Source organism: Lagopus leucura, unplaced genomic scaffold (assembly GCF_019238085.1).
Source record: "Lagopus leucura isolate 7727_CA_CO unplaced genomic scaffold, USGS_WTPT01 Super-Scaffold_100159, whole genome shotgun sequence".
Classification (NCBI taxonomy): domain Eukaryota; kingdom Metazoa; phylum Chordata; class Aves; order Galliformes; family Phasianidae; genus Lagopus; species Lagopus leucura.
The window spans coordinates 7,153,368-7,164,834 of NW_024962335.1; the positions used below are offsets into that span (position 1 = coordinate 7,153,368).

At 43.6% G+C, this 11,467-nt stretch overlaps 1 non-coding gene across 1 annotated transcript; it reads left to right on the forward strand.

The window, feature by feature from the left end:
* The first annotated feature begins 6,158 nt into the window (after window positions 1–6,158).
* On the forward strand, window positions 6,159–6,230 carry TRNAM-CAU. The gene has a single exon. It is a non-coding gene; the product is annotated as a tRNA-Met (tRNA).
* The last annotated feature ends 5,237 nt before the right edge of the window (window positions 6,231–11,467 follow it).

Here is an 11,467-nt window from a genome sequence, read left to right on the forward strand (position 1 = left end):
ACCCATTTTTTTTTAACCCTTTTTATAAGTCCTACGAAGTTTATGAAATACCTCTTAAAATTCTTTTTTACATCCTTTTATTATTAATTCCACTCATCTATCACTTGCACACTTTAATAAAAAGCCACTCCTTTGTGAAGAAACATCTTGACTGCAGCTGAACGGAGCCCCGTTGGCGATGGCAAGAAGAGGGTTATTGCACAAACCTTTGGACAGCAGGCAGCCCCACAAACCCAGCGCCACGGGCCGGGCTGTAACAATGCGAGCTAGTAAAATTACTCTCTCCTATTTGCCGAATTGCTTCTGTCAACTGAATGGGTAGCGGCACCAAGTGGCTGAAATACAGACTACAAATATCACCCGAGGATTTCCCAGCTGCACGGTACCTGTTATTGCCAGATATAAAGCCCTGCCTGCCCTTCTTGATTTGGATTCATACTAGCAAGTCCCCTCCTAGCCTGCTTCCAACCCATGAGAAAGAAAAGAATCTGGCATTTGGGTATCCATTACCCTTGGAATATTCCCTTTCTTTCATTGAAACAGCTATATATATATATTTTCCCAACATTGTTTTCCCGTGCAACTGCTGCTGTTGCCATGGAAGTTACATAATTGTTTGTTGCAAGGGATTTGATCCACATAATTACAAATAGGAAGCAAAATGTCTGCAGTGAGCTCCTGTCTACGTACAGCATATGCTGTAAAACAGGAGAAGTTGCCCTGCCTTTGATATGACATGTATGCATTTATACATGTGTTTACGTTATTTATATTCATATATGTGTGAACTCTAACAGCATGCTGTGGGTGAACAATCAAGCATCTCCAGAATGAAGTCCAGAACCCACTGGTCCATGTTGTGCAGTATTTGAAAGCTAGCATGGAGCTGTGCAGTGTTAGCACTCAGAATCACAGAATCTCCCAAGTTGGAAGGGGCCCACTAGGATCGCTGCATCCTGTTCCTGGCTCCACACAGGACCACCCAAACTTTAAAACATTATTCTGAGCATGTTTGTGGAAGAAACCTCCCTAAATCACATCCCCCCACTCAGACATGAGGTGAGCTGATGCTCAAACACCCTGCAGGCTCCATCCCCGGGCTGGGTAACAGCAGAAGTGTGGCTGTAATGGTGTGGGCTGAGGGCCAGGTCATCCAGAGATGTGCAAAGCCTTCTTTAAGCACAGGTAGGAAGGCTTCCATTGCTCTGCTGCTGGCACAACTCTCACAGAGTTTCCTAACACGTGGTTTCTTGATGCATAGTCTCAGCCCTTCCGTCTCAGGGCTGAACAAATGAGGCAGATCACAGGTGCTCGTCCATAGCGGGGAGCACATCTGCAGTACTTCAGAGAGAGAACCTGCGTGTGGGAAACAGGGAAAGAGCAGAAGATGACGTGCTGCTTCAAAATGAAAGATACTGATAGAGGTGAGAGAGAGCACTCACTGAGGGCTCCCCACAGGCCAGGCCTCGCCTGCAGACTCGTGCCCATAGCTGCACTGCCAAGGCTGCTGCCAAATGTAGCCTACAGAGCTTAAAGTCAAGCTGCTCTGTCCTTTATCCTCCAAGACAGAAGGATTGGAAGGACAGTTTCAAAACCTGATTTCCTTTCTGCTTCCTTCCTCCTACCACACCAGACTTCAAGCACTGGGGAGAAGCAAACCTGAAGCTTAACTAGTTACAGACCCTCACTTTGTGGAATCTTCATTTGGCAGTGCTGGCCAAGAGGCCATCCTGCTGCATGAATGCTCACTTCCGAGAGGAAGATGATGTCTCCAGCCCCCACCCCTCCAACAGTGTTTCCTCTGCCTGCAGCAGAAGTACATATGTCTCAGCCACCTACCCTCCTGGGTTCACATCCTAGACAGTGAGCGTGGTGCTTTGGGGCTTTCTCCATATTAGCTCTCCAGCTGCTGGGCAGAGACCTCAAACAAGATAGAACAGAAAAAAGTTAACAGTTGTTTCCCAAATAGCCAGAGAAAATCTGACAGATCTTACCCATGTGGACTCTGCTCCTACCGCTAATGAAGCATGGGAATAGATTGTCTTGGGAGGAAAAGGACTCCCATCACTGATGACTCTTACAAGCCGGAGAGATAAAAATCTCTTGAGAATTATTTTCTCGGGGCTGTTCCTCCATTATGAGAGAGGGAAAGTGGACTAGAGGACATCTTAAGGTACTGTTCAGTACTGCCTTATTTTCTGTGATTTCTAGTTGCAGCTGTTCAGTCTCTAGAGGTCTCTGACTGATGTGAAGGGACTTTCTGCATCAAAAAAAAAAAAAAAAGCACACAAAAGCTCCAGTACTCTAAGGGCAATGTTACTTCTTTGTAGCAAAAGTAAAATCCTATTCTGCCTTAAGCCTGTTAAGAAATATTTTCTGATTAGTTTTGGTCAATTAATAATATTCTGATTAATGCACAATATGGTGTGTATTATGTATTGTGCAAACATTATAAAGTTTGCATTGCATTTAAGCTTGTACTTTTAAATAGAATCAACATCCCCTTTTCATGTTTCAGTCACTGCTCAACTCTGTCTTTCCTTACCAAGATTTCCTTTGTTAAATACTTCCACTGGTTGATGCTATGAAACTTCTCGTTATTAACATTTCCTAATGTCAGACTTGAATCTTACAGGCTGTGGTTTTCCTCTGAAGCAATCGACCACAGACATCGAGAACAAACAGTTTCCTTTCCTGTTGCACTGTTGAAGATCCTTGCAACCCCTCCCAGCTTACCCTTTTCTATTACTCTCTGGAGAAAATCAGCCCAAAACAGTTCTAATTTATCCAGTTCTGTTTTCAAAGGCCTATTGTCGGTTGTGCGGTTCTTCTCCTCCTTGAAAGGTGATGCCCTAACACTGGAGGCAAGCCTTCAGCTGCCGCCTCGCCGCTGCTGAGTAGGGAGCAAGGATTACTTCATTCTCTTGCAGGCATTATTCCTGCTTATGTCGAATTTTCCTCTCCAAGTAATTTTTCACAAAAGCATGATAATGTTGACACGTGTTCCAGCTTGTGATATGATACCTCATGAATCCTTTCCTGTCAAACTTCGCTTCTCCCAACCTTGGGCCTAAAACACTGGCTGTTTCACTTAAAAGTGGACTGTTTTACTTTCAAGGAACTTGCATCATCTTTCAAGCCATGGCTATTACAGCCAAACAAATTATGTGGGTTTTTCCCCCCTACTAAATTTCATCTTATTTTTCCCCCAGGGTACTTCTCCAATTTGTGAAGATCATTTTGATTTATAATCCTGTCCTCCAAAACGCTTGAAGCCCCTCCCAGCCTCGTGTCTGCCACTGCTCACTGCAAACAATAACCCCAGGAGACTTCTGAACACAGCTGTTAAATGTTGAATTTATGCTGAGCTGCATCACCTTGGGGCAGTTTCTAAAAGTATTTCACCTTAGCAGATTAAGAGGCTTTAAGAACATTGAAAAAGTAAAGAGTTTATTTACTGCTTCTCTTCAAAAGGAGACTAATCTGGGCAAGCAAACCGTGGTAATCCAGAGCAGTCCTGTCTGGACTGTATTTCTTCCTGCTCTTCCCTTGTGAAAAAGCAAGCTTCTTGCTTTGCTCTTTGAGCCACTGTCTGGCTTCCACATAGTTCTGTAAAAAATGTAATTCTTGAACTGTCTTTCTGAATCCAGGCCTAACTGTGTATACCTTGCCTTCTAATTTATTATGTTTTTTTAACATAATGATGATTCAAAGGCTTTTTGTGCGTGTTATATGTTCTTAGAAATGCTTAAGGAAGGAAGGAAGGAAGGAAGGAAGGAAGGAAGGAAGGAAGGAAGGAAGGAAGGAAGGAAGGAAGGAAGGAAGGAAGGAAGGAAGGAAGGAAGGAAGGAAGGAAGGAAGGAAGGAAGGAAGGAAGGAAAAAAAGTGGAAGAAAGAAAGAGAGAAAAAGAAAAAGGTAAACAAGGACAGAGAAAGGGAGCAAGGAAGCATGGAAGGGAGGAAATGTGGGAGTAAGAAAGGAAAAAAGAAAGGGAAATAGAGTAATTTGACTAGATTCTTCATTGCAAATGTGGACACAGTGAAAAGACTGGAAACTGGCTTTCAGAATAGTATTCCAGTTTGCTGCACTCGGGGTACAACCAGAAACTGCAATCTCTTCTGGGTGAATTTGTTGCTGAACCATCAGAGAGAACCACCATTCAGGTTCTTCTCAGAATTAACACAGTGAACAGAAACAGGAGAAGAAAAAAGTGTGTATTTCAAGCAAAATTCTTACAAATTAGGGGGATTGCCTCTGTTTCTTTAGAGCCACCATTGTTTAATAGCATCCAAGAAAATGCAAGCTCTGTATTTAATGCACGGAACTAATGAAAAACAATTACAATTGTAATTAAAATGATTGATTCCTCTGTTCTCAGGTGGCAACGTTATTGCACATCTTGGGTCTTTCTATTGGCCCAAAGGGGAAGTACTGAAGAGATAATTCAGCAAAAACTACCTTTATAGCCTCTGGACACAGACCTGAAAGTTGTCTTGGTTGTTTCACTAGGTTAATTAACTTGACTAGCTTAATTAAACAGTTTTTCATTAAAATGAATGAAAAGACAACTAAGTACACCTTGTCACATCAACACTGTTTTTCAGAATAAAATCTGATGGAAGATTGTTGATATCCAGAAAATACTGAAAAACATTCTCTAAAGAAATTGCTTTTTGTGTGTGTGCGTGTGTGCGTGTGCCAAGTTTGTCTTTCCCTCTGTTGTCTGTTTTGACTCCTCTTAGACTTCCATAGAAGAAAAAAAAAAGCGCAGCTTGGAAAGTGAAGTCCTTGAGTACTGATTACCCTGCAGCGCTGCACCAGTTTGTCAGCCCCTGACATCCTGTTTCCACGAGAAAGTCTCCAGGACACAAACGAAAAGGAGGAAATGAGAGAGATGATAAGCAATCACAAGAATGATGACTAAGGAGTTAAGGTTGGGTCAGCTTTCACCTTTCCTGAAAGACGCCTTTCCGAAAAACAGCTATGGAGGCAGCAAGGTGAGAATGTCTATGGAAAGGTCCAGCACTGAGAGTGAGAGATCAAGGCTGGGCTGAGTGCCAGAAAATCTTCATGTTCCCCTCTGAGCGGAGTTGGCACTTCTCATTGACTTCCTATGCACATACAGTTGTGAAGTTATTCTTTTTTCTGATGTCATATTTTTTTATGGTAAGTCATGACTCCCGTGATCTTTAACTTTGAGAAATGATATCGTTGTTCTTCTTTCATCAACAATACTTCAAAATTGCAAGGTCAGTACAGGAGCAGAGGTATCATACCTAAACAGGTGCTTGGATACACAGACCCTTAAAACAACAAGCATTTGTAAAAAAACATTTTGTTTTCTATGATGAAATCAACTTTAATTCCATGAATCTCCATGTATCAGTTATCTAGCACCAGTGTATTGCTTACATGTTTAATTATAAAAGCCCAAGATGCTTTTATGCAGACGTGCTGAGCCTCTCTCACAGATAAGAGCCTGTGGAGGCTTTTTTGCAAGTGTCCTGCAGAAGCAGATTCAGTGCGCTGTCATCTCTGAGACCACACACTGGGAATTAAAGGATGTGATGTCAGTGTTGCAGTGCAGAAGTGAGTGTTTGGAATGTGATTGGAGGCTGGTAGATCCAACTGATGTCAGTGGGTCTACCATCAAGCAACAGTAACAGCTCCTGTCATCCATGAATGTCAGGGTAAGAGGAGGAATACTTGCGCTCTTTGGAAACTATAAATAATTAAGGTCTGTTGCTTCATGTGTAACAGCCATTGGCAACTTTTTCTTCAGGCTAATTCCTGTCTGCTACAGCAGAATATTTCTGTAATCTAATGCGATTTCCAAGTGACATCTTTGTCAAATAACAAAATTCTGGCTGCGACCAGATTAACAATCACAACCAAAAGCCAGAGTTATAAATAAAAGTCAGCATGTTTATACACATCTGCAGAGAGATTGCACAAAATTGATATCATTTGGGGAAATCAGAGAAAAGAGCAGTGGGAATACATAGTACTTGACCAGTTTGGAACCTGTTCTGAACCCTGAGCAGTTCCAGGCGTGAAAATGCTATGACGACTCTTGCACCAACCCTGTAATTAAAGTGGAGATGACAGTTCTTTAAAGCAGCCATTCATTTTGCTTGCTTCTGAGGAAGATTATAACAGCAGAGTGGCGCAGCGGAAGCGTGCTGGGCCCATAACCCAGAGGTCGATGGATCGAAACCATCCTCTGCTAGGGTGTGTTTTTTGGGCAGCGAGCTGGCTGGACTGATTAGCAACGCTTTAAACTAGATTCGATGGGGGAGGGAGATGTACTTCTAAGTAACAGAGAAGAGACAGAGAACACTGTCACTTCAGGAAGCAGCAGGGAAAAACCTCAAAACTGTTCCATAGGAATGAGGGAGTGCTCCTCTAAGAAGATAACGCAGCTGTCAGCATTCAATCACCAATGCTACAAGAGTGTAATTCTGAAGTGGCTCTGCAGCAATGCGCACTGCGCAGGACATAAGCAGGAGGTGTTGGAAACCTGGTGCAATTTGAAAACTGTGACCTAATTGCTATCATGAAAATGTGGTGGGATGAATAGCACAACTGCAACGCTTCAGCCAAGGGTTAGAAGGTTTGCAGAAGCAGTAGGCAAGGAAAAGAAGGGGAGGGAAGTTGCCTTCTATGTTAGGAAGTGGACTGCAAAAAGCTGCCTCTGAGAAACTGCTCCAAATACGTTGGGAGCCTGTGGATTAAAATCAAGGACCAACACAATAAAGGGCATCTGGTGGTGGGAGGACTACTACCTGACCTGGGGGAGCCTGTGGATGGAGGCCATCTTGCTTCAATTAAGAAAAGCGTTGTGCTCTCATGCTGACGGGGAATTACGAGCACCCCAGATGTCTACTGGAAAAACAACATGGCGGCTGCAAGCAACCCAGGAGACTCTCGGATTCCATTGAGGATAAATTCCTCGTTCAGGTATTGCACTGACTAACCAGAGGTGAAGTGTTACTGGACCTGGTGCTCACCAGTGCAGAGGAGATCACTGAGGAGGTTAAATTTGGGTGCAGTCAGTGCTGTAGTGACCAAATCCTGGTTGAGTTTGTGATCTCAAGGCATTTTAAGACTTTTCTAGGACTTGAAGGTTCTTATTAATGGAATGATCCAGACTTTTCAAATGCAACTGGGTGAAATTTTTTTTAGTTCAAAATCTGTATTTCTAAAAAGGTTTTGCTAAACTTATCTATCAAAGATTGTCTGTAAATCAGTTAGGTTTACAGTTAGGTGTAAGGTTTGTTAGAAACAAGTAGGTGAGGACAAAAGAGAGCAAGGAAAGCAAGTCAGAGTTCAGGAAATCTTAAAGAATTAGGCAGACAGTCACTCTGCAAATATCTGTGCTGATGGAAGGCAGCTGTTATTGTGTCTCTGTGATGGGGCACTCAACAAAAGCTCAATGAATCTTTAATACAAACATAAATTAGGAAACAAGCAAGGCACCTGTGAAATGGATGTGTGCATTTCACTCAGCCTCTCTTCACATCAACAAGCATTACCAAACTCCTATTCACACTCTTTGGGAAGGTCACCATTTTCTTTACCACTTCTAGTCCCATATTCAGCTGTTTACCACCACAACTATCAGCCTGAGTTTATCAGCCCTCGAGGTCTAGCAGAAGAAATACTTGCAGAATCACAGAATCACCAGGGTTGGAAAAGACCCACAGGATCACCCAGTCCAACCATCCACCCATCACCAATAGTTCTCACTAAACCATGTCCCTCATCACAAGGTCCAAACATTCCTTAAACACCTCCAGGGTTGGTGACTCCACCACCTCCCTGGGCAGCCCATTCCACTGCCTGACCACTCTTTCAGATAAGTAGTATTTCCTACCGTCCAGCCTAAATCTCCCCTAGTGCAGCTTGAAGCCATTCCCTCTGGTCCTATCACCAGTTGCACGAGAGAAGAGGCCGACCCCCAGCTCACTACAACCTCCCTTCAGGCAGTTATAGAGAGCAACAAGGTCTGCCCTGAGCCTCCTCTTCTCCACACTGAACAATCCCAGCTCCTTCAGCTGCTCCTCATAAGCCCTGTGCTCCAAACCCCTCACCAGCTTTGTGGCCCTTCTCTGAACTTGCTCCAGGGCCTCAATGTTTTTCTTGCAGTGAGGGGCCCAAAACTGGACACAGTACTCGAGGAGCAGCCTCGCCAGAGCTGAGTACAGGGGGACAATCACTGCCCTGCTCCTGCTGGCAACACCATTTCTGATGCAAGCCAGGATGCCATTGGCCTTCTTGACTACTTTGGCACACTGCTGGCTCGTGTTCAGATGAGCATCAATCAATACCCCCAGGTCCATTTCCTCTACACAGTCTTCCAGCTGCTCTGCCCCAGGCCTGTAGCATTGCCTGGGGTTGTTGTGGCCAAAATGCAGGACCCAGCATTTGGCCTTGTTGAACCTCATCCCATTGGCTTCAGCCCAGCTCTCCAGCCTGTCCAAATCCCTCTGTACGGCATCGCTACCCCCACACAGATCCACACTTCCAGCCAACTTGGTGTCATCCGCAAACTTACTGAGGGTGCACTCAATGCCCTCATCCAGGTAGACAATAAAGATATTGAAGACGACAGGCCCCAGCACCTACCCCTGGGGAACACAACTCGTGACCTGTCACCAGGATTTAGCTCCATTCACCACCACTCTCTGGGCCTGGCTCTCCAGCCAGTTCCTTACCCAGCCAATAGTGTACCTGTCCAAGCCAGCAGCTGCCAGCTTCTCCAGGAGAACACTGTAGGAGACAGTGTCAAAGGCCTTGCTGAAGTCTAGGCAGACCACATCAACAGCCTTTCCCTCATCCCCCAGATGGGTCACTAGATCATAGAAGGAGATCAGGTTGGTCAAGCAGGACCTGCCCTTCATGAACCCATGCTGGCTAGGCCTGATCTCCTAGATGTCCCGCACATGCCATGTGATCTCCCTCAAGACAGTCTGCTCCATAACCTTCCTTGGCACCGAGGTCAGGCTAACAGGCCTATAGTTCCCCAGATCCTCCTTACAACCCTTCTTGTAGACGGGAGTCACATTGGCAAGCCTCCAGTCTTCTGGGACCTCACCAATCAACAAGGAGTGCTGATAGATGATGGAAAGCGGCTCAGCTATCACCTCTGCTGGTTCCCTCAGCACTCTCGGGTGAATCTCATCCAGCCACATGGACTTGTGGCAGTCCAGTTGGAGCAGTAGGTCTCTGACTGCGTCCTCCTGAATCGTGGGGGGTTTTGTCTGCTCCCCAGCTGAGACTACCAGGTCAGAGAGTGGAGTACCCTGAGGATAACTGGTCTGACTTTTAAAGACGGATGTAAAGAAGGCATTCAGAACCTCTGCCTTTTCCTTATCCTCAGTGGTCACATTCCCAGCTTCATCCAGTAAAGAATGGAGATTCTCCTTGGTGACTGGCTGGTTTAGACACCTTAATTGGCTGGTTTAGACAGCTTAAATAGCAAACATTCTGACCCCATAGACAGCAACTCTTTATTAGGCCCTCAGATGAGTATCTCCTCTGCAGGTGCCAAGCAGCAGTAAGCCCTCCTGGGAGAAAAACCAAAGGAATTTACAACAGATTCTTGGTAATTTTTCCTCTCTACTGATGCAGCTAAATATGGCAGATGAAATCTGCCCTCATAATACTGAGGACATATTTGTCTAACACTGAGGAACAGACCTAAAAAGAAGGCTTTGCATTTTGGCCCACATGGGAAGGGCTGTGTCATAACACATTTGCTCTTTCCTCATTTCATCCAAATCAGTAGTGACCACACCTTGTTCTAGATCTCAGGCGCTTCCACTGTGTGAACGCTATCACTGTCTGAGGACACAGCCAGGGCAAGAGCTTGGGTCACTTTTCAAAGCACTTGTGCTACCAGAGGTTGTAACTCAACCTGATATCACCATCCTGGCAAGTCTGGCTTAAGAATGAAGCACTGGAAGGTCCCTGTACCAATACCATGGTCTTGGAATGCCTTTGTGCCTGCCTTATTCATCACTGCCTTGGATGTAGCAAGATACACTGACACACTAGACCCATCCCCAATGAACTATGGGCAAAGCCAGAAGTCCTTCTGTGCATCAAAACAAAACCCATCCAAATACACCAGCAAATACAAGTTTTAAGGGCAATGCCACAGCTTGGCCTGTGCCAACAAATGACTTTATTCTGCTTCAGCACAGTGCAAGCCAGATAGTACCATTGATCAACCCTACAGCTGTAAAGAAAAAAAAAAAAAATGATATTTTTCAGCTCTGCTTCTTTGCAATTACTTCATGGAGACATTATTTTGCTGGATGCAAAGGTACAAATGTTATAATAAATAAAATTAAAAGAAAGCACATTCTAGATAAAACACAGCTGTTGATATATATCAGCTGTGGAAGATAAGTTAAGCAAGAAAGCCTATTAAGTTATTTTCACTTGTGATTGCTATCTGTATTGCATGTCTGCCTTCCTGTAATCCCGTAATTTTATTTCCTGTGTATATAGTGCCTTTATTGGTGTTGACCCACAGAGCTTCCTTGAGAGCTATCTGATTTTATTTATCTCATAAGCACAGGAGACATACATGGGGTTTGGAGATGTTTTTGTTGTCCGATGTTCCGTACGAAGGTTATGGCACAGATCACCCAGAACCTGGATTTCCTGTTTGTGTTTCTGGCACAAAATCTATACTAAACTTTAATTTATATTATGAGTAATTTTCAATGCAGAGAAGAGCAAAACGTATTTTTCCTGTGTGTATTTCCTGGTTTTTTTTCTCTGTATCATTGCCACTCTATCTCAAAGTACATTTGAGAAGAAAGGAAATAATGTGATATATTAAAAAAAAAAAGCATTTTATTTATATTATAATTGTTTCTTGATCTCTCTCTCTTTCACAATACAGAAAGCATTAGCACCTGGGAATATTTCAACATAGGCAAATATAAGTCATGAATTCAGGGCGATCTCCTCTACCCTCATCTGTTTTATTTGCAGACCTGACAGAGTCTCATTTTTTGCATGGCGATTGGAATTTCCTCTTAAGGGTCACAAAGGAGCTGTTCATGAAAAAAGCATTTCACCACCATGAAGGCCATTAGAAAATGCAGAAGAATCAGTAAGTTTTTGGATTAAACGATGCATAAAAACAAAACAAAACAAAAAAAACAGAACTGAAATCCAAAATTGCAAACTCAGTTTCAGTATTCAAATGCAGTTACTTTGCAAGGAAAAGAAACTCTCAGAAGAACTTTTTTGCAAAACTGCTCAGCATTTCCTTTTTATTTAGTCAACATTTAGTTACATTGAAAACCGACTTAGCTGTGTAAAGAGAAATGCAGCTATTTCAAATATTACACCAAGGATGAAATGCTTGTTAACAGTAATACTACCTGCTGCTGTTTCATAAGCAGAAGGTTATATATTTGCCCTTAGAGAAAAATCATTTCAGAA